At 38.2% G+C, this 24,338-nt stretch overlaps 1 pseudogene; it reads right to left on the bottom strand.

Annotated features, from left to right (window-relative positions):
• Positions 1-576: 576 nt before the first annotated feature.
• Positions 577-7,904, bottom strand: LOC150020040 (stathmin pseudogene; annotated as a pseudogene).
• Positions 7,905-24,338: the final 16,434 nt, after the last annotated feature.

The following is a 24,338-nucleotide window of genomic DNA, read 5'->3' as shown; positions in this document are numbered from 1 at the left end:
GTAGCCTGACACCGAGGGCGAAGGGAGGCAGGCTCTGGGAGGTTACACAGTGACAAGGATTCATGGCTTGTTTATCTGTCTGGAATGCTGGCTGTGTGACAACTGCAGCAGCACCCCAGAGCTGTGTTCTTGCCCAGGTCTCTGGGCTCAGCTGAAGCGCATACTGCTCACTTTTACAGGAATGCCCACCAAATCTCTGTTCCTTTTGGCTGAAGGGAATGCCAGCCGCAGCTGGATACCTCCCCTCTCTAGGCTGAGCTCCGTAAGCTCCTGGCCGCAGGCCTGCATGGCTCACCTCAGCCCTTCTGCCTTCTTACCTCACCAGTTTGTTCCCACTTGCCCACCATTAGATGATTCAATGTGTGGATCTCACAGGCATGCCTGTACATTGAGCAGAGAACCCTTTGCTGAGTTTTAGCTTTTCAACTTTATCCCCTAAAACACCATTATACAGTCTGAATCTATCTATGGTCCTATATTAGCTTCAAGAATATTTGTCAGGAAAGCAAAAATAAAATAATACTGGACAGTACAGTCTTTGGATATTTAGGAAGGTGAGGGGGAGAGAGTAATTTCTCAGAACAAATTAGCTTCAGTCTCATCAGCAGGATCTTTGGATTCTTTGTTCTTCTATACTTCTTCAATGTGTTTGCCCTTCTTTCACAAATGCTCCATTTTGGCAGCCGCTTGTGCCTCTCAGTTCTCTTAGTTGGTTCCATTTGGGGGGCGGGGGGGGTTAGTTTCTCTTCTGTCACTTTACTGAAGTTGTTCTCTTCTATTGCTTTCTGAAGCCCTTCATTCTCATGCTTCATTTCTCAGAAAGCTGCCTCAAGACCTCAGCTTCATGGGACTTGTGCTTTTTTTCTGCAGTTTCTAATTTCTTCTGAATTTCCTCCAGAGAAAGATCCTTCTTATTTGGAGGGGGAAGGGGGAATTCTGGGATGGGTTCTTTCGATCGGGGGCTGAGAATCAGCTCAAAAGCCTGGCCTGAGGCAGGCTTCACCTGTTCTTTCACCTGGATAGCAGAAGCCGTGGTGAACTGAAGACAAGAGACTGGCTGTGTAGTCCACACAGTCCATTGGCAAGGAAAGCCCTCCTTGGTCTGAGTCACCAGGCCACACGCTGAGGATGTTTTATTCTTTTTCTGTGCTACTCTATTTAGTTTCCTAATATTTGATTTAGAAAGGAGTTGTTTTTATATTTTTCTTTCTTGTAATGTATTTGTCTGATTTTGATAGTAAGGATATTGTCCTCAGAAAGGGACTTGGAAATGATTAACATGTTTGACCTTACTGTCAACATAAGAAATGTCCAAACCTGCAAAGAATTTTTATGAGTTTACTAGAGCCAAAGTGATGACAATTGCTGGGAGGGAAATCTGAATGGATTAAGAAAATGCTGCCAAAGTGACGCATACTTCTTTTACAGTTAACAATGAACATGATAGCAATAACAATGAGGGGTTCTGTGGTCTCCACTCTGGTGCAGTGATTGTTCTCTATGGGGTCTGGGAAAAGGAAATTACTCTGACATTTCAAAGGTATGCTATCATAGATGGAAAAAGACAAAAGACTGTCTCAGTTAAGGTAAAGATTGACCTTTGTCAAGAAAGATACTGGACAAGAACATGACAACAAACCTTGACTCTCTTTTAGTTAGAAAGTTTTAATTTTGGACCATCCTGTGTGGTTACTTTTGGTCTCTGAGTTTGTAAGGCCTGCCACACAGGCCTTCCCTGAGCTTGTCAGGTTTAGGATATGGACTCTTTTTTTGTCCATATTATATAGACAGCCCAGAGCTGGAATTGCAGAGTTGATTAAAAAATGTTTAAAAACTAACAATGCCATATTAATTCTTGTTGACTATAATATGCTAAAATAGAAAAATTATCAGTTTGTGCTATTAAGAGACCTAATTTAATTTTTTTAAATAGAAAATACTAGTTTTTGGAATGCTTTATGTATCAAAGATGCTACATCCAACTCTAAGTAGTTACTGATGTTGAAATTTTAATTTCTGAATGGGATGAAATCCCAAGGAATCCTAGGTTATGGAGTAATATTTTTTAAGTGGCAGGTGGCTGTCTATTGCCTGTCAAAGTGTTAGCCTGATCCCTGGCCTTCATAGATAAAAGTAGTGGGGTTGTTTGAGGGTATTATAGATCATGCCTAAAATTAGCAAGTAGTTCAGTTCACAACTAGTGTGAGAGCTCAGATTGCCCTTATAATTTCATAAAAAATAACTATAGGTTATATGGGAGGGAGAACCTCTCTACATTTTTTTGCTAAATCTGACTCTACCCACACATTCCAGTTGTTGTCTTTTCCCTTTCTCCCCATCTCTGAGAAATTAGTATTTAATCCTATTGGTCAGAACAATATATTGATTGGGTTGTTACTGAATGGGTAGGACTAGGAGACCTTAAAATCAGAGCTTGTGCCCCTTCCTTCTCTCCACCCTTTCTGCTGCAACAGGAAACAAAGCCTGGCACATTTAGGCCTGCTGTTTAGTTCCTTCCACAATTCCACACCACATAGAATCAGGGAGGCCCAGGGTTCTCTCTTGGTATTTTTTTAGAAGACTAGTTTTAAGATATACACTGTTTTCATCTTGGGAAAAGAGGGAGCAGGAAGGAGCAGGAGAAAGATTTTGAATCTTTATGTATCAACTCAGGCTTTCTCAAAATTCTATTTTGGAATGTCAGCAGCATAGTGGCATAAGAGGACCTCCGTATCTCTTCCTGAAGTTACAAGAAGTTAGACAGCTATAATTCAACAAGGGATTCCCTGCTCAACACACAAACACGTATGAGACATTGTGAGAAGGACAGTGACAGAAGCTGCCTACAGTCCTGAGCTGGCTGCAGCCCCCGTGGACATGGTAGCAGTGAAGAACTGGTGTGCACCTCCCACTGGACAGACCAGACTGGAGAGGCAGAGACAGCAAATGGGCCTGGATGGCTGGCACACACTGAGGCTGGGCCCAGCATCAGGGACAGATAAACAATCCAAAAAAAAGAAAAGAAAAAATAAAAAATCATAGTGCTCCCAAGCTGCCTGCACAGAACCAAGGATTCCACAAATGGGGAATCCCATCTTTGTCTCTCAGGTCAGTAAAATTCTTATTTAGCAGATTGCAAAAGGGCTGAAAAAAAAAAAATCTTTTCATCCTAAGTAGTCTGAACTCATTGTGGCTAAACCCACAAGGAAGAACAGAACCACGGATGTGTGGACTCACTTCCCCCTGCCTACTCTGCAGGCACAGCCAGGCAGAAGCAGCTGGGTCAATTCAGAACAACTCTGACTTCTGGCTATAGGAAGGAAGGCATGCCAAGAACATATGGAAGAACCACAGCCTGCCCCTTCCAAAGCACAGGAGTGGTGCCCTGAGACTGAGGTAACCAGCTTGTAAATGGGATGCTCACCTCCTGGGGAATAAGGAGCATTTCTATTGCCAAGGCTACAAATCCCTACAGAGATCTGGAAGTTCCAGCAGCACAATGAATATAACAAGGGAATTCAGAAAGAAAACAAAAAAATCTCCAAAAGTAAAATTAAAGACATGCAAATATGTGATTTAAGTAACAGAATTCTAGATTGCAGTTTTGAAAAACTCGGTGAGATGTAAGAAAACTCATAAAGGCAATTCAACAAGCTCAGAAGTAAAGTCAATGAACAAAAGAAATACTTCACCAAAGAGACTGAAACTATAAAAAAGAACCAGACAGAAATTCTGGAGCTGAAGAACTCAATGAAAGAGGTGAAGAGTGAGCTAGCAAGCTTAGAAAGTAGAGCAGACCAGATGGAGAAAGAATTAGTGACATCTTAGAGGACAAAAATTAGAAATGACTTAGGTGGAACATGAGAGAGAATTGAGAGTAAAAAAAAGAAAGAACTCTATGAGAACTCTCTGTTTCTAATCAAAAGAGCAAAATAAGAATACTGGATATACCAGAAGGAACAGAGAAGAAGAGGAACAGAGAATATATAAGGCAAATCAGCAAAGAGACCTTCCCATATCTATGAAAAGAACTGGATCCTCGAATCCAAGAAACTACCAGAACACCTAATTAACTCAATCCAAAAGGACTCTCCAAGGCACATTATATTCAAACTGTCAAAAGTTAACAACAAAGAAAGAATTCTCAAAGAGCCATGGAAAAGATGATGGTAACCTAGGAAGCAAACCCCGTTAGAATATCATTGAATTTTTTTTGGCAGAAATGCTACACGCTAGAAGAGAGTGGAATCAAATACTCAAACTATTAAAAGAGAGAAATCACCAGCCATGAATAATATATCCAACAAAATTATCCTTCATATGAAGGAGAAATAAAGGCTTTTCCAGACATACAGACATTGAGGGACTGACTGTACCACCACAGGACCTGAATTATAAGAAATGCTTAGAGGTGCTCTTCTACATGAAACAAAAAACAAAAGGATATAAAACCATGAGTAAGATGAAAAACAGACAAATAGAAACAGAAAGTTGCCACCCTCATTCAGGACAGGTTATTAAACACTTAAATATTACATAAATATTGAAGGAAGTAAAAACATGTTTTAAAAAAGAAGACAATAGCCACAGCAATTTGGAAATAAACACAGCATAAAAAGGGATAAAATGTCACAACAAAAATATGAAAGGGAAGGGGCATAGGTCTGAATTTGCACAGAGGAATAAAGATGCATTCAGAAGAAAAAATGCCTGTATATATTAAACTTTATTCTGTATAAACCTAATGGTAACCACACAAAATAATCTAGAACTGAGACATATAACATGAGGAAGTGAAGAGGAAAAAAATAATCACAAAATACCACCATATTAAATAATGGAAACACAAGGGAAAAGAAACAATGGAGGCACAGAAAACAAAAGACAAAATTACTAGAGGAAATACTCATATATCCATAATAACCCTAAGTGTAAATAGACTGAACTCACTAATAAAAAGGCACAGGGTAGTGGATTGGATCAAAAAACAAAACCCAGCCATGTACTGCTTCAGGAGACACCTCTCAGCTCAAGGACAAACACAGATTCAAAGTGAAAAGGTAGAAAATGGTACTCCAGGCAAATAGCATCTAGAGAAAAGTAGGTGTAGTCATAGTTATATGTGGAGGGACACCCCCCCCACCCCCCAATGGAATTATCTTCTGGAAGGCAGGTCCCTTGTTGTCCAGGCTTCCCTTGCTAGGTGAGTGTTCTAGGAACCTATTTGTATCAGTGTACTAGCTGGCATTGTTGTGAGAGGCTGCATTTGGCTTCAGTGAATTTTTTAAAAAGACTCTTTGAACATGTTCGCCCATTTCATGATGGGTGATTTAGGAACGCACCTGCCCACAAAGCACTGAGTGTTCAGCAGTTTTTGACCAAAAATGGCATGTGCCTTGTAGCCCCACTCTCCCTATTCACCTGATCTCATGAGCAACTTTTTTTTATTTGTGTCCTTGGTTAAAAAAATGTCCTCAAAGGGAAACATTTTGCTGATGTGGAAGTGTTATAGGGCAGGATCCCCAAGAAGATGGGAGGGGCTTTGACCGTAGAATGGTGACAAAAAACTTACAGGGCCTGTGTCACAGGCTGCAGTCAGGCATTTAAAAATAAGGTGGCAGCCATTAACAAGGAGAAGGCCATGTGGTTTTGAAAGGGAAAGGAGAGAACCACACAGTTTGCAAGACGGTAGAAGGGGAGAACCACGTGGCCCTGCATTAAGAGCTGGAGAGCACCATGATGCAGGCAAAGCCTCCCCAATCAGGCACGAATGATTGGGAGCTGCTGTTAAAGCTGAACTGTGTCTGGGAAGTAGGGAAATGGTATCTCTGACATTTCTAAAACTAGCCTGGTTTGGCAGGAGGAGGCAGAACTATGTGTTTGTGGGTATTTTAAAGAGAATAAGACTTAACGGCAGAAATCTGCCTTTAATCTAAATCTGTATAACCTTTAAATAAACAATTCCTTTTCTTTTTACCAAACTCTGGTATTAGAAGTTATGCTTTTTAGCTATCGGCAATCAAGCCCCTCATAACTGAACAACGCATGGCTTCTGCTTCAATCGGGGCAGCCCGTGGGTTCTGTTTCAGAAGAAATGAAAGGGAAAATGGTAGAAGCACTAAAAGGCATCAAATTGATGAGTTCAAAAACTATTTTGAACAGTGGAAAAAGCATCTCAATAAGTGTGTTGCATCAAATGGAGAATAATTTGAAGGTGACTGAAATTTAAACAAGTAAAAATAAATACACAATTTTTATAAATAAATTCTAAGGGGGTACCCCCTTGTATATGACAAAATAGATTTTAAGGCTAAAGTGATAATGGGACAAAGATAGACATTTTATAAAGATAAAGGGGGACAGTACATTAAGAAGACATAATACTTATTAATGTATATGCACCCAACCTGGGAATACCATAATATAGAAAGCAATTACTAACAGAACTAAAGGGAGAAACTGACAAAAATACATTTATAGTAGGGGACCTAAGTACCCTATTGACAGCTATGGATAGATCATCCAAACAGAAAATATGGTAGATTTATCAACTGTTCAACCTAATAAATCATATGCTCATGGAGTAAAATCCACCTACGATAGTTTATAGGCAAAATATGTCCCATTTATTATTAATCGAGGCATTAGTTTCCTTAAAATAGCTGGGCCAAGATCAGAAGTGTAATCAAATTTATACTCAGGATTTAAGCATTCTATATAAAAATGTTAATACATGTTATGGCAATTTTATTAGGACCTTTTATTTTTTCTATGAAAACAGAAAGAAATAAACTACAGAACGTTTGAAAAGCTATTTCAAAAATAGAGATGAGATTAATATAACGTGCCCAATATTATCAGAGAATTTGGCACAGAGGAGAAAGGTATAAGACTTTAAGAAGAGAAATATTATTTTTATAAGTCAACTCTGTTTCTCTGACACTTTTGTCTCAGTTAGTTAATGTAATGTCACCAGAAAAAAGTTAATAGAACAGTCTTAGCTTAAACTTCAGTTTAGGTAGCTTGTCAGTTCTAGGAATTAGAAACACCAGGAAAAGTTGTGGATTATAAATTTAGGGTTCTTATTTATGTACATATAAATAAAAGCCTTAGAGAGAGTGGTATTGTAATATTACGTTGGGATCAATAGTTCAAAACTTACTCAAAGTAAAAAAAATAACATGATTGCATTTGGCCCTTGCTCGGATCCCACAGGTCTGATAAATTGCCTTTTGCTAAGAAGTACTGGAATGAGTCTCTTTAAAGTTTTTAGCGGGGCCATTAAAACAAATTCAATAAAGGAGAGAAAATTCAACAATGGGCAAAAACGGCTTTGTTCTCCTCCCAGTTATGGCGGCTGCCAGACCATAGCTAACACTCCTCATGTCTCCACCCCTATAAATGGGATTAGCTGCAAAGTTCGCGCCTGCGGCTAAGGAAGGAATGCTCTTGCCTCTCCAGTTCTCAGGGCTGCAGCTAGTATGCTCTGTAACCCGACACTCACTTCTACAGCTTCTCTGGGGCCGGCTGCTAGCTTTGGGAGGGGGAAGGGAGGCTGCTCTGGGAAGCCAGAGGAGGTGCTAGTCTCAGTGGCTTTGTTTTCTGCCTGGCCATACAGCTGCTAGACCACAGCTGCCGCTTATCTGTGTTCCCTCTCCGCATCTGTCTCTGGGTTCAGCTGCAGTAGGTGCTGACCACTCACGGAAGAATGCCTGTTCTACTTCCCTGTTGCTCAGAGCTGCAGAGAGTCCATGCTGCAGTTGAATTCCTCTCCTGCTCCCCTTACCTGCAGTGAGCTCTGTACTACGTCTGTGGCACTCGTCTCTGCTCTTCCTCCTTCCCTCCTCCTCTATTTTCTCCCATTCACCTGCCCGCAGGTATTTAAAAGCGTGGATCTCAGACATGTTTGTGTGTTGAGCAGGGAATCCTTTGTTGAATTGTAGCTGTTCAACTTATTGTAACTTCAAGGGAAGAGGCCAGTAGGGCCTCCCATGTTGCCATGTTTCTGATGTCAATCTAAGAAATTGTTTTGTAAAGATCAGAATGATCTTTAAATAGGGGTTTGCAATATGAAGAATGTGGATTGTTTACACTTGTTTCCATCTGGTCTCCAGTTGCACTCAGCCAGTCACCAGAGAATAGTAAGTTTCTTGTGGGAAGCTGAACATTCTTTAGGGGTATAGGGAAAGACAAGCAGAGAAACCCCAGTGGCTCAAGAGTCCTCCTTAATGATGCAGATCTCACCAGGAATCAAGAAGCCTTCCTTTCCAAAGTTTAGAGACTTGCCTTTCTTTGTATATTTGACAGAAGGCTACTGCAGGAGCAAACTCCTGGACCATCTGTGATTGCGAAAGTGCATGATAAATGAATGAAATAAAAGATATGGTATCTTTTACCTCCATCTCATTTATTTTTTGTACTAGTAAATTTAAAACATTCTGAAACATTGTTTATTACAATATGATGTAAAAGAAAGGCAGTTTGATGACTAATGGGAAAAAATGGGAACCTAAGATCTATATACCATGATTCAGTCCATTGTGCATCTGATCTCCAAAAAATTATAAATATTAGAAAAACGAAAGATAAGGAAAGGAGTGGTAAGGGAGATTTACTGGCAGAAGGCTAAAAGTTCTCTTTTTTAAATATAAGTTGGCAAAAGGTCTTCTTCTTTTTTTTAAAGTATATTTTATTGATTATGCTCCCCTCTGCCTAGTAGCCCCTTCCCTCCAGCAATCCCACCCACCTTAGTTCATGTTCATGGGTCGTGCATATAATTTCTTTGGCTTCACCCTTTTCTATATTATTCTTAACGTCCTCCTATTTTGTACCAACAGATTATGCTTCTTAGTCCCTGCACGATTTCCCCATTTCTCTCTCTTCCTCCTCCCAGCTGATAACCCTCCAAATGATCCCCATACCTATGATTCTGTTCCTATTCTTGTTTGCTTAGTTGGGTTTTGTTTTTATATTTTAGATTCACTTGTTGATAGTTGTGAGTTTGTTGTCATTTTAGTGTTCATAGTTTTTATCTTTTTCTTAAGTAAGTCCCTTTGACATTTCATATAATAATGGCTTGGTGATGATGAGCTCCTTTAGCTTCACCTTGTCTGGGAAGCACTTCATCTGCCCTTCCATTCCAAATGATAGCTTTGCTGGATAGAGTAATCTTGGTTGCAGGTTGCTTTTCATTGCATTGAATATGGCTTGCCAGTCCCTTCCTGCCTGCAAAGTGTCCTCTGAGAAATCAGCTGAGAAATCAGGCAACCCCCTGTAGGCAATTCTCTGCCTCTCTCTTGCTGCCCCCAGGACTCTGTCTTTATCTTTCACCTTTGGCATCTTAGTCATGATGTGTCCTGGTGTGGTTCCCTCTGGGCCAGCTCCCTCGGGACCCTCCATGCTTCCCGGACCTGTATGTCCATCTCCTTTGCAAAATTTGGGAAGTTTTCCTCATTTTTTTCAATTCTTGCTTCCTCATTCTGCACTGGTTGACTGTTTTTTTTTTTCTTCCTTATGTTTAGCTCAGTGGATTGAGCGTCGGCCTGCGAGCTAAGTGTCGCTGGTTCGATCTTCCAGTCAGGGCACATCAGAGAAGGAAAACTCTGACTCCAAAAAACCTCCGCTGCCTTGCGGCATACCTCTTCAGGGGAAAGGCTAAGGGAGTAAACCCCGACAGAAAATCCGGAGCCGGAGTCCCTAAGGCGGTTTGACGTTGTAGTCAACACCGGCAACTCCTGCGGCGCACCTGAAGCCAAGCTGTATTGACTTTGTCTTTCCCTTGGACCCTTCAGCTGCGAAGAGAGGGGGGGTCTGCTGCATGGGCAACAGCAGACCCTCCATATTACCCTGCCCAGGCTCTGTAGCTTCAGCGTCATCGCAAGATGTCGATTCAACACGGGAGGAGACAGATACCGTGTCACTCCCGAGTCGGACTGCACAGCCATTCTCGGCGGTGCAGATAGACTCTTAAGAAGCTACACCATCGTCTCTCGAGACAGACAGCTGCCGACGACGACGACGACGATGTTCCAAATCATTGATTTGAACCCGGGTTTCCTTCCCATCACCATTGGTTTTGTGTGGATTTTCCTTTATTTTACTTAGCATAGCCTTCACTTCTTCTCTTATGCGTTTGCTATACTCAAGTATATCTGTCAAGCCTGTGAGCATCTTTATCACCAGTGTTTTGAATTCTGTGTCTGTTAGGTTGTCTATCTCCTCTGTTAGGTTGGCTGTCTCCTCGTCGGTTAGTTGTAAGGGGCAGAACCTTAGGTATTTGTGAGTACAGGGCAACCTGTTTCACCACATTGCGGCACTGTATATTGGGGAGGGGTCTGAGAGGGAACAATGCCGCCAGCCCAGCACTCACCCCCCTTTTCCAGGCACCTCTCCCACTTCCGCACCAAACTGGTGCCCCTCTAGCTGCTGCCCCAGCTGTCGTTCCCAGAGTGGGTGGGTCTTCGGATATTCTAGGACTGTGGGGGCCCTTTGAACAAGCGGACTCTGCTGAGACCAGTAGTTTCTGCCTCCACCCCAACCCCCACTGGTTTGCACAGTCAGAAGCAATGAGGCTTTATTTTCTCTGGTGCTGAGATCCTGAGCTGCAAGGTCCCATGAGGAGCTGGGATCACTCCCCAGGTGTTCCTTTCAACTTTTTAAAATGTTTGACTGCGCTTTCTGTCGGCCGGCCGCTGCTGCTGCCACTGCCGCTGCCACCACTGCCACCACACCCCATCCTCTCTGCCCCACTCTGCCCCTCTTACCTGTCTGGATGAGTATTTCTTCTATTTATCTTTGTTTGCTGGACTTCCATGCAGTTTGATTTTCTGGAACTTCTGATTGTTTATGGTTTTGACGTAGTTGTACTCCTTCTTAGTTGTTGAGGGAGATGCAGTGTGTCTGTCTACACCTTCATCTTGGCCAGAAGTCAGGATCTTTGTCAGTTCCTCTCTAGAATAAATCAGCAATGCTGCTGTGATGGATGACTTGTGGAAAGTCAGGATGGAAAACTGACTTTGTTGTAAAAGTCTGTTTGCATCAATCTCTTATACCTCTGCTCCGTTATTTACCTAAACTGTTTCTAAGCTTCTCTGTGACTTAGGATTACCTATTTAGTTTTATACTTTTACAGACCACCGTCCTACCTGTCTACCCCATTCTACATTGTTTGTCATTTGATGTCTTTTTTTTTTATATTACAGTGCATATGCTTACTGTGTTTGCTCATCTGAGAGTTTATTTTTTGTGACCGATGAATCTTGATTAATTTTAGCAGATTTACTAAAAACTTTGTTCTTGGAATATTTGTTTAGTCTTTTATTTGCCACAGATCTACCCACCATCCAACTCTACCTGCTCTCCAGCTTTCTGCTTTGATTGTTTGCCTTTTGATGCCTTGATTTCTTCACATTACCTTGCATGCCCTCTGCTATGGCATCTCATCTAAGAATTATTTTCTATGAGCTATGACTTTTGATTAATTATTAACATTATTATCTCGGGAATTTTGGTCTTTGGATTATTTATTTAATCTTATTCTGGAGAGACCTACTCACCCTCCCATTTCACTCACCAATCAGCTTTCTGCTTTACCTGTTTGCCATTTGATGCCCGGTTTTTCTTCGCATTATCGTGAATGTCTTAATTAAGAGCTCATTTTCTGATTAATTTTTAGCAGATTTTTGAAGCTTTGGTTTTGGTTCTATTCTTTAATAAAGGTACTGTCTCCTATATGATCTCTGTCTCTCTTTAACATATATACATATATGTAGTAATCTTTATATATAAAATCTGTGTATATATGTAAAATGTATATGTATATATAAAGATTAATGCTTTTACAACTCAAATATTTATTTCCTTTATAATCTTAAATTAACCTTATAAACTTTCTTAGCCATTGAAAGTAATTTTGACATTTCTGCTAAGAAAGGTTAAGTTCCATTTGAAAGGGATTTTTTTTTTAGGTTTTCTAAATTTTTTTAATGTGTTTTATTGATTATAATGTTACATTTGTCCCAATTTCCCTTCCCTCTTCTCCCCTCCACCCAGTGGCCCCCCTCCCTCCAGTTGTCCCTCCCTTTTAGACCATGTCCATTAGTTGTGCATATAGTTCTTCTCAACCTCTCTCTGTCTATTCCATTCCCTCCTACCATGCTCCTTAATTCCTATATCATCTCCCTCCCTCTCCCCTTTCCCCCCTCCCTGCTGACCTCCCCCCAATATGCTCCCCATACCTATAGTTCCTTTTCCACTCTCGTTGCCTGTTTAGTTTGCCTTTGTTTCAATTCCCTAGCTTCTGTTGTTGTTTCTTGTGATGCAGTTTTCATTTTAGTGTTCATAGTTTTGATCCTCCTTTTTCTAAACCAGTCCCTTTAACATCTCAAATAACATTGGTTTGGATCTAATGAACTCTCAGTTTTATTTTGTCCTGCAAACACTTTCTCTGCCCTTCTATTCTGAATGACAATTTCGCTGGATAAAGTATTCGTGGTTGTAGGTTTTGGATTTTCATTACTTTGAATATTTCTTGCCAGTCCCTTCTTGCCTGCAGGGTCTCCCTTGAGAAGTCAGCTGATAGTCTAATTGGGACCCATTTGTACATGATTCTTTTCTTCTCTCTTGCTGCTTTTAAGATTCTCTCTTTATCTTTAACTTTTGACATTTTGATTATAATGTGTCTTGGAGTGGTTTTCCCTGGGTCCAGTTGTTTTGGAACTCTCTGTGCTTCCTGGACCTGTAAGTCTATTTCCTTCCCCAAGTTTGGGAAGTTCTGCTTTATTATATTTTCACTTAATTTTTCAATTTCTAGTTCATTTTCTTCGCCCTCTGGCAAACCAATGATTCTTATGTTGGGCCTTCTATAGCTGTCCCAGAGATTTCTGATCCTCTCATCATTTTCCTTGCTTCCCGTTTTTTCTCTCTGCACTGGTTGACTGTTTGTTCCTTCTCTGTGTTCTGGTTTGTTGATTTGAACTCTGGATTTTATTTCCTCACCATCTGTCTCGTATGTGGTTTTGTTCCTTTCATTATGAGTGTTTTTCGATTCTTTCTCATCTTTTTCCAGATCTTTTGTTAATTCTGTAAGCCACCTGATAACAATGGCCCTGAACTGAGCCTCTGACAGGTTTCTTATTTGTTCATCTGTCAGATTCTTCATCTGTTGCCTGGTGAGCTGCGCCACCAGGATTTCTATAGTTGTCTGCCTCATTTTGACAGATGCGTTTTGTTTTCTTGGGCTGGCTCTAGGGGGCAGTGCCGGTGTACTCGTCACAACCCAGCGACCGGCGCCGATCTGCAACCTTTCTAGCCGGCGCTTTGTCGTCACTGCCCAGCTACCAGTGACGATCCACAACCTATTTCGCAGCCCTGTGGCGCTTTGTGTGGGGGCGGGGGTCCAAGATGGATTCACACAGTTATTCTGCTAGGAGACTGGGATTGTCCTCCTGCCCCCTGGGCCTCACTGTTCGAGGCGATGTGGTGGCTGCTTCTCCCAGCGTTGGGGTCATGAGCCGCCGGGGTTTGACTGCAGCTGGGATCGTCCTCCCTGCTGCTGGGATTGTTCTCCCTGCCACTGTCCCTGGTGCAACCGCAAACAGCACCACCCACTTTTGCTCTTCCTACCTGCCCAAAGAGCGCCGCTAGTTTATAACTTCATACGTTGGGCTTCTGTGTAGTTTTATTTTCTGGAATTTCTAGTTATCTTTTGTTTTGAAGTAGTTGTATTCCTCTGTAGTTGTAGAGGGAGGCCGAGCATGTCTGTCTAAGCCTCCATCTTGGCCGGAAGTCCAGGTTTTCTAAATTTTTACAATACTGACATAAGAAATGTCTTATATATATACATACATACACACACACACACACACACACACACACACACACACACATATATCTATGTAGATGGTAATAAGGAAACACACATTTTGGCTATGATAATTTGGTTAGTTGAGTGATGTATGTGTATTTTGGCTATGGAAAGTGCCTGTTGAAAAGACCACTCAGATCAAGAAAAACTAACTTCCTTGGCCACCTATATTGTAATACAATTGCTGCTTAGCATGGTGTCTCTTCAAGTACTATGTGGAGTTTTGAAATTAGTTCTTCTCTTTTCTTTTTCAATGACTGCAATATGCAAAGTGGATAGGTCCAGGTGCCAGACTGCTGTGTTTCAATCCCACCTTCATTACTTCCTCCATATGAAAACTTTGGTAGGTTACCTAAAGTTCCTGTACTTTAGTTTCCACCACCATAAAACAGTGAGAATAATAGTGCCTATAAAAAGGATTTCTCTGTGATAAAGGACTTAGAAGTTTTTCTGGAAGAGAGTAAATTCTTATTAAATATTTATTAATTTTGTTCTGCATCCTGCAAACAAGAAATGTAGGATATTCTCATTAAATATTTGTATTAAAATTGAATAAATGTGGTTATAGTATCGATTAGAAATTATTCAGATATGAAAAGCATACTAGACTTTCACATTTTGCTTAATTTTTAAACCTAGTGGCAGTAGTAGATTGTAGAATCAGAAAATAGACATTGATAATTCTAACATTAACACCCAAATTTAGTTTTACTTAGTGGATAACTTTTCATACATTGAGAAGGAAAGATTAATTAATACTAGATAATACCCAGAGAAAACTCATTCACAGGTAAGCAATTTTCCTTCTTAATAAAAATATCAAATGATAGAGAGATTAGGATAGTAGAATAATTGAATCTAGAAGAGGGATATTAAAGACTTTCATTCTGAAATCCAAAAAAACTGCAGCTGTGAGCTCATAGATGTGTTTAATTTTGAAGGCAAATAAATTTTTCACAAAGCATCATACTTTTTTCTACAGAACCAACTTTGAAAATTATATTTCTTCATGACTGACCTTCACTTGATTTTATAAATATATTAAAGTTTCTTTCTGTAGTATATTACAAATGGCTACATATTCTTTGCAATTTCTGTTATCAAGAGGTGGAGGCCTATTTCTCCATCCTTTGAATTTGGGCTTTCCTCATGACCTGTTTTACCATTAAAATAAAACCGAAGTTATACTGTGTAACTTCTAAACCTAGGCTTAGAACTCTCACAGAAGCTCTTCCAGAATTCTGTTATCATGTGAAAAAGTCCAAACTTACCCGTTAGAGAACTCACTTGAAGTGATAATCGGTGTCCCCCTAATCTGCCAAACCTGACACGTGTGAAGCTTTGTTGGACTATTATGCCCCAGTCAAGCTGACAGTGAACTGTAGTCTAATAAAAGATGAGCTCAGGCAACTCCCCCCAAATAATCATGTGCTGAGTCTAGCCCAAACTGCTCTTCTACAAGATAATAAGTAAAACATGTGCTTGCTGTTTTAAACTCTGAGTTTTAGGCAGCCAAAATAGGGAGACAAAGAAACATGCCTCAGATAGAAAAGGAGGAATCTCAAAAACAAAACAAAACAAAACAAACAACAACAACAACAAAAAAAAAAAAACAAGAAGAAGAAAGAGAAAGAAAACACTAATCACTAAATAAAATAGAGGCAAGCAATCTACCAAGTACGAAGTTCAAAGCAATCATTATAAGGATGCTCAAGAAGTTAGAAGAATAGAGGAACTCAGTGAAAATTTCAACAAAATTATAGAAAGCATTAAAAAGACATAAAACTCATAAAAAAAATAACCAGTCAGGAATGAAAAATGCAATAACTTAAATGAATAATACACTAAAAAAACTCAACACCATATTATATAAAGAAGAGGATAAAATCAACATTTGGAAAACAAAATAGCAAAAAACACCAAATTATAACAGCAATAAGAAAAAGAATTTCAAAAAAAAGTATAGTTTAAGGAACTTATGGGAAAACATCCACATTATATGGCTACCAGAAGAAAAAGAGAGAGAGCAAAGGATAGAGAACCTATTTGAAGAAATAATAATGGAAAATTACACTCACCTGGTGAAGGAAAAAGACACACAAGTCCAGGGAGTGCAGAGAGGCCCAAAGAAAGTGAAACTCAAAAAAGCCCGCACTAAGAGACGTCAAAATTAAAATGGTAAAGGTAAAAGACAAACTGTGAATCTCAAAAGCAGCAAAAGAATGACAGTTAGTTACTTACAATGGTACTCCAATAAGACTGTCAGCAGATTTCTCAATAGAAACTTTTTAAGCCAGAAGGTATTGGCACAATATATTCAAAGTGATAAAAAGCAAGTACCTATAAACAAGATGAATCTTCCCAGCAGGGCTCTCATTTAAAATTGAAGGAAAGATGGATATAAAGAGAAAGATCAACAATAATACAGTCATAGTAAGTGATTTTAACATCCCTTTGACATCATTGAATAGATATTCCAGACAGAAAATCAATAAGGGAACAGTGGACTTAAATGAAAAACTAGATGAGATAGATTTAATTGATATATTCAGAGCATTTCACCCAAGAGTAGCAGAATATGTATACATTCTTAGGACACAAAACAAATTTCAATAAAGTTAATACTGAAATCATATTAAGCATCTCCTCTGACCAAAAATGGTATGCAACTAGAAATCAATCACAAGAAAAAACTGAAGAACACACAAACACATGGGGCCTAAATTATATGTTACTAAACAATGAATGGGTTAACAATGAGGTCAGGAAAGAAATCAAAAGATACCTTAAAACCCATGAAAATGAGGACAGTCCAAAATTTATGAGACAAAGCAAAAACCCTCCTAAAAGGAAAATTCATAGCCTTACAGGCCTAACTCAGGAAACAAGAAAAATATCTAATAAAAAATCTAACTTTACACTTAAAGGAACTAGAAAAAGAACAACAAACAAAACCCAAAGTGAGTAGAAGACAGGAAAAACAAAAGATTAGAGCAGAAATAAATTAAATGGAGCCCCCTCCCCCCAATACAGAAGAACAGTGAAACCAAGACTTGTTTCTTTAAAAAGATACAGAAGATTGATCAATCTTTCACTAGACTCATCAAGAAAAAAAGAGAGAGGACCCCAAAATAAATCAGAAATGAAAGAGGAGAAGTAACAGCTGACACCACAAAAATACAGAGGATTTTAAGAAAATATCACAAACTACTATATTCCAACAAGCTGAACAATCTGGATGAAATGAATAAATCCTAAAACATACAATCTCCCAAAACTGAGTCAAGAAGAATCAGAAAATCTGAATAGACAGATTACAACTAATGAAATTCAAGCAGTAATAAAAAAATTAAAATTCCTGTCTTCACAGGTGAATTTTACCAAACATTCAAAGAACTAACACCTATCCTTCCCAAACTATTCCAAAAATTTCAAGAGGAGGGAATACTCCAAAGCTCATTTAACAAGTCCAGCATTACCTTAATTATAAAACTGGATAAAGACACTACAAAGAAAGTTATAGGCCTATATCCCTGATGAACTTAGATGCAAAATCCTCAACAAAATATTAACCAATCAAATCCAGAAATACATTAAAAAGATCATACACCATGATCATGTGGAATTTATTCCAGGGTTGCAAGATTGGTACAGTATAATATCTGCACATTAATAAATGTGATACACCAAATAAACAAAATGAAGGCTAAAAATTATATGATCATATCAATAGATACAGAAATAGTTTTCAACAAAACAAGCACCCGTTTTGATAAAAACTCTTAACAAAATGGGAATAAAAGAAACATGTCTCAACACATTAAAGGCCACATATGGCAGTCCCATGGCTAACATCATACTTAATAGAGGAAAACTAAAACATTTTCTTTAAGATCAGGAATAAGAAAGCAATGTCCACTTCACTACTCTTATTCAACATAGTACTGAAGTTCCAACCACAGCAATGAGGCAATTAGTAAAATGAAAAGGCATCCAAATTGGAAAGGAAGAAATAAAACTGTCATTTGCAAATGACATGATCCTATATATAAAGAACCTAAAGTCTCCAACAATAAACTACTAGAACTGATAAGTGAATTCACTAAAGTAGCAGGATATAAAATAAATATTCAGAAGTTGGTTGCATTTTTATACACCAAAAATGAAATATCAGGATGCGAAACTATGAAAACAATCCTATTTACAATTGTATTAAAAACAGTTCTTGGAATACATACAACCAAGGATACAAAAAAACCTGCACTTGGAAAATTATAAGACACTGAAGAAAGACATTAAAGAAAATACAAATACATGGGCTCATGGATAAAAATTAATATTGTTAAAATGTCCATACTCCCCAAAGAAATCTATAGATTCAACACAATTCTTATAAAAATACCAATGGCATGTTGAACAGAACTAGAATGAATATTCCAAAATTTATATGAAACCACAAAACCCACTGAGGACTTCCAGCCAAGATGGAGGTGTAGACAGACATGCTGCATCTCCCTCCACAACTAAGGAGAAATACAACTACCTCAAAACTAGAAACAATCAGAAGTGCCAAAAAATCAAACTACATGGAAGTCCAGCAAAAAAAGACATAAAGAAGAAATACTCATCCAGACAGGTAGGAGGAGAGGAGCGAGGGCAGAGAGGATGTGGTGTGGTGCTGGCAGCGGCAGCAGCAGACGCAGGCCTCAGAAAGCTCAGTTACACGTTCTAAAATGTCAGGAGGCACACCTGGGGACCATTCCCAACTCCTCACCAGACCTCGAAGCTTATGATCCCAGCACCGGGGAAAATCAAGCCTCATTGCTTCTGACTGTGCAGATCAGCGGGGGTTGGGGTGGAGGCAGAAACTGTCTGTCTCTCAGCAGAGTCTGCTTGTTTAAAGGGCCCCCAGGGTCCTAGAACATCCGAAGACCCACCCACTCTGGGAACGACAGCTGGGGCAGCAGCTAAAGGGGCACCAGACTGGTGCGGAAGTGGGAGAGGTGCCTGGGAAAGGGGCAAGTGCTGGCTGGCAGCATTGTTTCCTCTCGGACCCCTCGCCCACATACAATGCCACAATGTGATGAAACAGGTCGCCCTGTACAGATGAATCCTTAAGGCTCCGCCCCTTACAATGTAACAGGAGCGACAGCTCTACCTGGGACATGGAGGCAAACAAACACAGGAGCCTGTCAGAATGAGGACAGAGAAGTATGGCCCAAAAGGGGAAACAGATCAAGGTTCCAGTGGGAGAACTAAGTGACAAGGAGATAGACAACCTAACAGAGAAGGAGATAGACAACCTAACAGACACAGAATTCAAAACACTGGTGATAAAGATGCTCCCAAGCTTGACAGGTATGCTTGAGTATGGCAAACACATAAGAGAAGAAGTAAAAGCTATGCCAAGTGAAACAAAAAAAAATTTACACAAAACCAGTGGTGAAGAGAAGGAAACCGGGGTTCAAATCAATGATTTGGAACATAAAGAAAAAAAGCAGTCAACCAGTGCAGAATGAGGAAACAAGAATTGAAAAAAATGAATAAAATTTCCCAAATAAATATTGTCATTTGCCACAACATGGGTGAACCTTAAGGGTATTATGTTAAGTGAAATAAATCAGACAGAAAGAAAAATAGTGTAATGTCACATATATATGAAATCTAAAAAGCCAAACTCATTGAAACAGAGAATGGAATGGTGATTTCCACAGACTGAGGTTTGAGAGAAATGGAGAAATGATGGTCAAAGCGTGCAAACCCAGAGCTATGAGGTAAGTTCATAGTGATTTTTGTTAATACTATATTATACTCAGACATTGCTATAATGAGGAAATTTAAAATTTTCTCACCACAAAAAAGGTAATTATGTGATGCGAGAGATGTTAACTAATGCTAAGGTGGTAATCATTTGCAATATATAAATGTAAAAAAGTAACCCCAAACTAACACAATTTTATATATAATTATAATAAAGATGGAAAAATGATTTTAATGGTAAGATATTAATTTTAAAATCTCCTAAATCAAGCAGTCTTCTGAAATATATTTGTTATGCACCACAGACGAGCTAAAGACTTTTGACTCACACCCAATAAAATTCATCCATTATCAATATTACTCTTTCAATAATATGGGCTATAATCCTGGTCTGGGTGTTAAGCATTGTGTTTTCTATTAGAAAAGTGCTTTTTTTTTTTCTTTTCTTTTAATCTTAGTAAGTCTGGATAAATAAGAGAGACTAAGAAAATATGAATTCAGCAGCCATTACATTTCTACATTATGAAAATTCCCTTCTTGCTACAAAGCTCCCTCAGTTTCTGCTTTAATTTGTCTACTCAAAGATTATTCCAGGTTGTTTGGACTGCTTAAAAATTAAGGAATTGACTTCTATTTCTGGCCATGACAGTGTAATTAGAGCCAGACTACTGAACAAATTATATACAACAATTATTTTCAGATATTGAACATTAGGTATCACAGAAATATGATAACAAAGAGAGGTAAACTAATGAGGTGAACCCTAAGATCACTCCAACTTTCTGACTGTAGCCACTTTCCAGATGATATTGCAGGAAACAGGATCTCCAAAAGAAATTGGTCATATTACTGCATGAGGAAAAACAAAGTGGAGTTTGAGGAGACGAGACATGGAATAGGAACAACAGAATTTGGAAATTCAAAATAGCCCACACTACATTCTACTGAAATATGAGTTATTTGGAGAGGCTTTGTTCTGACATGCTGAAGTCAATTTTTGCACATGACCTTAACCTATCTTTTCTTTAATACCACTTTTATATATCTCAATCTTGTCAACTATTTAAAGTGCTAAAATTCCAGGTTAGTGGAATGTGGCCTTTCCTCAGAACCAATGCAGATAAAAAGATAAACTCATTCTCAGTATGTATGGTTATTCCTGTCAGGGTAATAGCCAGAGTAGAAGGGAAGGGAGTTATAAGGTGTTAGGTCCTGGGTTGGTGATATAAAGGAGGGCTTTCTAAACTAGGAAACTAGTTAGGACTTGGCAAAGTTTATGATATAACTTGGATTGCTGGACACAGTGAGGTGAGATCTTTATCTTAGTGAGTGAGCTATGTATTTTAATAACTATACTATTTTAGTTGGTCACATCTTGTCATCCAGGAATAAATTAGCTTTTTTTGTTGGGTCTCAGTATTATCTAACACAGAACTAGAAAGAAAAAAAATCCTAGTTCTGGTACTGTTTGTCAGTGGAAGAAAATATATGCTGTTTTTGCTATTAAGAAAATTAAACATGTGTTGCCACAACGTGACCTTATTTTATGAAGACTTGCTCTTTACCGCCATCTATTGTTGAGAACTGATACATAATCACCATGCTTTCCACGTGTTTATTATGCCTCTCCTGTTAATTTTCAATAGCTTCTTAACTGTTCTCTTATATCAGAGTTTTGTAAGTTTTTATCAGATGTGCCAGTGAATACATTCTCCCTTTCAGTTGGTTGGCTTTTCATTTTGTAGATATTTTTTTCTTTGCTGTGCAAACTTTTTAGTTTGATGTAGTCCCATTCATTTTTTCTTTTGTTTCCTTTGCATGAGGAGATAGAAAAAAATATTGCTATGACAAATGTCTGAGATTTTACTGCTTGGTTTTTTCTAGGATTTTTATGGTTCTGAGTCTAATAGTTAACTATTTAATCCATTGAGTTTATTCTTGTGTGTGATCTAGTTTCATGTTTTTTTCCACATATATGGCCAATTTTTCTAACATCATTTATTGAATAGGCCATTGTATGTTTTTACCTCCTTTATCAAATATTAATTGACTAAAAAGGTATAGGTTTATTTCTGGGCTCCCTATTCTTTTTCATTGATCTACATGTCTGTTTCTATGTCAGTATCATACTGTTTTGATTACTATGGCGTTGTAGTATAGTTTGATGTTAGGTAGCATAATTCTTCCACTTTTGTTCTTCTTTTTCAAGATTGCTGAGGCCATTCAGGGTCTTCTGTGGTTCTATATACATTTTGAAATATTTGTTATACTTCTGTGAAATTCATCATTGGTATCTTGATAGGAATTTTGTTGAATCAGTGGATTGCATCGGGTAGTATGGACGTTTTAATGATGTTACTTCTTTCTATCCATGAACAGGGTATATGCTTCCAGTTATTTGTATCTTCTTCAGTTTCTTTATTCAGTGCCTTATAATTCTCCAGGTACAGGTCTTTTACATTCTTGCTTAAATTTATTCCTACTATTTTTTTTTTTTTTTTGGTGTGAAATAAGTGTGAATGGGATTGTTTTCTTAGTTTTTCTTTATGATAGTTTATTATTGCTATATAATAATACAACTGATTACTAAGTATTAATTTTGTATCCTGCTACTTTTTCTGAATTCGCTTAAAAGTTCTAGTAGTTTTTTTGGTGAAATCTTTAGGGTTCTCTCCATACAGTATTGTGTCATCTGCAAATAATGAGTTGTACTTCTTTCCAATTTGGATAACTATTTTTTCCTTCTGTCTCATAGCTCTGGCTAGGACTTCCAGAACTATGTTGGGTAAGGGTGGTGAAAGCAGAAAGCCCTGTCTTACTCCTGTTCTTAAGGGGAATGCTTGTAGTTTTTGCCCATTAAGTATGATGTTGGCTATAGGTTTGTCATATATGGCCTTTATCATGTTGAGATATGTTCTCTCTATTTCCACTTTGCTCAGAGTTTTTATCATAAATGGGTGTTGGATTTCATTAAATGTTTTTTGTGCATCTTATTATAAGATCATGTGTTTTTTATTCTTCATTTTGTTTATGTGTTGTGTCATATTTATTGATTTGTGGATATTACACTAACTTTGCATCCCGGGAATAAATCCCACGCGATGATGGTGTATATTTTTAGTGTATTTCTAGATTTGGTTTGCTAATATTTTGTTGAGGACTTTAGCATCTATGTTTATCAGGGATATTGGCCTTCAATTTTTGTAGTGTCTTTATCAGGTTTTGGAATTAGGATAATGCTGGCTTCATAAAATTAGATTGGGAAACTTCCCTCCTCTTAAAATTTTTGGAATAGTTTGAGAAAAATAGGTGTTAGCTCTCTGAATGTTCAGTAAAATACACCTGTGAAGCCATCCTGTTTAGGACTTTTGTTGTTGGGAGTTTTTTTATTACTTCTTCAATTTCAGTATTTGTAATCTGTCTATCCAGATTCTCTGATTCTTCCTAATTTCGTTTTGGGAGATTGTGCATTTTTAGGAATTTATACATTTTGTCCAGATTGTCCAATTTCTTGGCATGTCATTGGCCATAATATTTTCTTATAATTCTTTGTATTTTTATGGTGTCAGTTGTTACTTCTTCTCTTTCATTTGTGACTTTATTTGTGCCCTCTCTCTTTATTCTTGATGAGTATGATTAAAGGTTTGTTGATCTTGTTTATCTTTTCAAAGAATGAACTCTTGGTTTCACTAATTGTTTGTATTTTTTGTTTAGACTGTTTAGTTTATTTCTGCTCTGAACTATACTATGTCTTTTGTTCTATACACTTTGGGTTTTTTTTTTGTTGTTGTTGTTGTACCTTTTCGAGTTCCTTTAAGTGTAAGAATAGGTTGTTTATTTGAGCTTTGTTTGTTTGTTTTTTTCTTGAGATAGGACTGTAATGCTATGAATTTTCCTTTTAGGACCACTTTTGTTCTGTTCCACAAATTTTGGGTTGCTGTGGTCTGAGTTTCATTTATTTTAAGGTATCTTTTGATTTCTTCCTTTATCTCATTATTAATCCATTCATTGTTTAGTAACATAGTATCTAGCCTCCATATCTTTGTGTGTCCTTCAGTTTTTTTCTTGTGATTGGTCTAGTACTATTGTATTATAGTTAGAGAAGGTGCTTGATATGATTCCAATCTTCTTAAATTTATTGAGACTTGTGTTGTGACCTAACATGTAATCTTTCCTAGAAAATGTGCCATGTGTGCTTAAAAAGAATGAATATTCAACTGCTTTTGGGTGAAATGCTCTGAAGAGATCAATTAAATTCATTTGATCTAATGTGGCATTTAAGGCTGTGTCTCCTTTTTTATTTTATATATAGAAGATCTATCCATTGACATCAATGCAGTGTTAAAATCCCTGACTATGACTATATTTTTGTCAATCTCTCTCTTTTTTAAAAAAATTTATTTTTATTGTTTTTCTATTACAATTGTCCCATTCTTTTCCTTCATTGCTACCACCTACCCAGCCCTCCCCTTCTCCCACAGTCAATCCCCACCCCATTGTCCGTGTTCATGTGTTATTTATAATAGTTCCTTTATTAAACCCTTACCCTACTTACCCCCTTCCCTCTCCCGCCCCCCCGATAACTGTTACTCTGTTCCTTGTTCAATTTTGTTCATGTGTTTGTGTTGTTCATTAGTCTCCTGTATTAGGTGATATCATATGGTGTTTTTCTTTTGTTGCCTGGCTTGTTTCGCTAAGCATAATTTCCTCTAGT

Source organism: Furipterus horrens, unplaced genomic scaffold (assembly GCF_987537825.1).
Source record: "Furipterus horrens unplaced genomic scaffold, mFurHor1.1.pri manual_scaffold_2, whole genome shotgun sequence".
Classification (NCBI taxonomy): Eukaryota; Metazoa; Chordata; class Mammalia; order Chiroptera; family Furipteridae; genus Furipterus; species Furipterus horrens.
This window is presented reverse-complemented; position numbering and strand designations above follow the sequence as displayed.